Source organism: Enhydra lutris, unplaced genomic scaffold (genome assembly GCF_002288905.1).
Source record: "Enhydra lutris kenyoni isolate GAN:26980312 unplaced genomic scaffold, ASM228890v2 scaffoldscaffold493, whole genome shotgun sequence".
NCBI classification, from domain to species: Eukaryota; Metazoa; Chordata; class Mammalia; order Carnivora; family Mustelidae; genus Enhydra; species Enhydra lutris.
Genome location: NW_019154577.1, coordinates 8,965 through 12,460, shown reverse-complemented (window position 1 = coordinate 12,460; position 3,496 = coordinate 8,965).

Here is a 3,496-nt window from a genome sequence, read left to right as displayed (position 1 = left end):
GATTAATATCCCATGTTGAACTGTTCCTCCCACAAATCCGTGTCATGGACATGATGAGGGACCAGAAGGCAAGCTGAGGACAAAGCAGAAGCTGACACCCTCACCTCCCCCTCCATGGGATGCACGTGACATTCCTCAGGGGCTCCTGGCTGAAGGAAAAAACAAATAGTTAACTTATGGAGATCACAATCCTGCAAGACATGGGTGTCCCTCTGTTCTACAAATGTCGTAGAAATTTACAAAAACAAAGCACTTCTATCAATTACCAAGCTTCCAGAGGGAATGTACATACGTTTAAGTGACCTTAGAGTCTGCAGCCCATTGACAGATGCTTGAAGAGGGCAAAATGTAAGGTTCCTCCAGAAAACTCCCCACTATCTTCATGGTAATGCCTTCCTAAGAGGGAAAAACAACCTTAACTTGACAATGGCAAGGCCTCCAGTATCCTGTGAGTCTTCAATACATGAAAATCATTTTGAAAACTCCCTTATTCCTCACCTTTCCCCAACCGCATAGTATAAAATCAGCCACCCCTCAAGACCCTGGTGGCAGCAACTCTTTCTGCCCTCCTCCTGTCCCCATGCTTTAATAAAACAACATTTTGCACCAAAGATGCCTCAAGAATTTTTTTCTTGGTCATTGGCTCCAGACTCCATCCCACTGAAGCTCACCTATATTCCAAAACAACAGCAGACAGAGCCAGAGCGGAGGAGAATATTGAACATGGCTCTAAGTAAACAGGAAGTTCCCACAATGCACTGTGCAGATTTCCTGAAAGGTCCCCCATCTACAGTGGCTCAAATCTTGATTGGGTTTTTATCCTTGAGAGAGCAGTGCTTGGGTTCAACCACAGCACACACCTTGCTGATCCTGACTACCCGTGTCCAGAAGTCTCCTTCATTGCCAACAGCAACTCTACCACGTGACTTTTGAAAGCTATGCCCACATGACTGCATCACCAATACCCCTCTTTATCCAGTGCTACCGAATTAGATTTGGGCGATTTCGGTAAATATGATCCGACAGCATCCGATCTTCAGTAACAGATAGGAATTCAGTTAAATCATGAAGATAAAGTAGGACTTCCCTACTCCTCAGAATCCCACCACATTTGCCAATTCCTTTCTCCCATTACATGTATTCATCACATGACACCACCAAGAGCTGCCTGTGCCTTTGCAGTGACTGAAGAGAGCCACCTCCCGGCCCCTACCCACAGCAGACACAATTTTTTTTTTAAAGATTTTATTTATTTGACAGACAGAGATCACAAGCAGGCAGAGAGGCAGGCAGAGAGAGAGGAGGAAGCAGGCTCCCCGCTGAGCAGAGAGCCCGATGTGGGGCTCGATCCCAGGACCCTGGTATCACAACCTGAGCCTAAGGCAGACACTTAATGACTGAGCCACCCAGGCGCCCCAGTAGACACAATTTTTACATTTTCTTTTAATAGGGCTTATGCTTCTAAGGATGCTGATTTCATCAAGTTCTACATAGATTCAGATCCCACATCCCAGTGTTTAATGTCTGAATTAATACCCATTGGCCTTCCAGCTCTCTAATCTCAAGTGTTTAGAGAAGACACTCCTGCACAACCCAGGCAAAAAAGATGTTTGTGATGCCTATTAGCTGGGGGAAAAAAAATGAGCAAAAATATAGCTATAAATCTGGAGATAACTAGGAAATAAAACAAATAGAAATTCTTTTTCTAAATCCATGGAGTCCATTGTGCAAATTGAGACATTTGCAGTCTATATGCTCATTTTTTCATTTTATGTATTTTCGATCTGTGACCTGGGCTACAGTGTCACTCCATTTGGGCGGTTTCTCCTACTTCTGGGTTATCTATGATCTATGCAGCATGGTCACATGGGCACGTGATTCAAACCAACACCCCCACCAATAAATGGAAAACATACCTTTATTATGGGTCATGGTGGAGTGATTAAGAGTCCCAGTTCAAGTCCACATTTGGCCAAACTAATGCCAGCTTGGGTAAGCTCTGTAGGCATCTTCTCTAGGAGAGAAGAGTGTCTTCTCTAGGAGAACACAGGATGGGAAATGCTTGGGAAAAGGGACCGAGGATTGCCCACAGAGGTGGATCTGATTGTCATGTCTCAAGTTACATTACCTTGTGACTCTACAGAGTGTTGTCTAGGTGATGAGAGAACAGANCCCACCCCCCATGGGATATATGGGACATTCCTCAGGCACTCCTGGCTGCCCAAAAGGAGAAGCAAATAGTTACCTTGTATAGATCACAATCCTGCAAGACCTGAGTATTCCTCAGTTTACAAATGTCCTAGTGATTTACAAGGAAGAAGCTTTTATCTATAGCCAAACTTCCAGTGACCCATAACTCAGAATCCTGAAGGTTTACCATCACCCTCTTCTTCTTAAAATTGAGGGAGGTTGAGGCAGAAGGAAATGTAAATAAAATTGAATTTCTTTTAAACCTGCATCCTATTAAAAAGGACGGGGTTGAATAGGAGGAATGTAATACTGCTTCTGGAATATCCCAACTACCTTACCGTTAATGCCTTACAAGACTGGTAAACAACCTTGACAAGAGCAAGGGCTCCAAGATCCCCTGAGTCTTCTTTAATATATGAATGTTCTTTCTCAAAACCTCCTTTTTTCCTTACCTCCCCCAAGCCCATAGTATAGATAGAAATCAGCCATGCCTCACAACCCCAGAGCAGCAGCGCTTTCTGCACACGAGTCCTGTCCCCGTACTTTAATAAACCACCATTTTGCAGCAAAGACATCTCAAAAATTCTTCCTTGGGGGGCGCCTGGGTGGGTCAGTGGGTTAAAGCCTCTGCCTTCGGCTGTGGTCATGATCCCAGGGTCCAGGGATCGAGCCCCAAATCGGGCTCTCTCCTCAGCAGGGAGCCTGCTTCCTCCTCTCTCTCTGCCTGCCTCTCATCTCTGTCTGTCAAATAAATAAATAAAATCTTTAAAAAAAAAATCTATATTAAAAAAAAATTTTTTCTTGGTCATAGGCTCCAGACTCCACCCCACGGAACCTCCCCTATATTCCAAAACCAAATCATAGGGAACACACTAGCGAGCAGGGCAGGTGTCCGCTCAAGGTCCCTGCAAAAGTGCTGAGTACACAAAGTGGATGGCAAGTAGCAGCACCATGGATCAGGTGAGCTAAAATGTCAACAATACCCCGCACAAAACCTGTAATATATCTGTAATATCACAGTCAGCACAAGGAGGAGAAAATGATACAGTAAATAAACTAGGCAGGGAAATCACCCATCATTTCAACCTTAAGATCACTGAGAGAATGGATTCATAAGAATATTACTCCCTTCCACTACCAAATAGGTGACAGATAAGACCAGTTGCGTACAACTTTCAGTAAAATGAGATAGGGGCCAGCCTGGGTGGCATCTGCCTTCAGCTCAGGTCATGGCCCCAGTCCTGGGATCTAGCCCTGCATCAGGCTCCCTACTCATTGAGGAACCTCCTTCTCCCTCTCTCTCTCC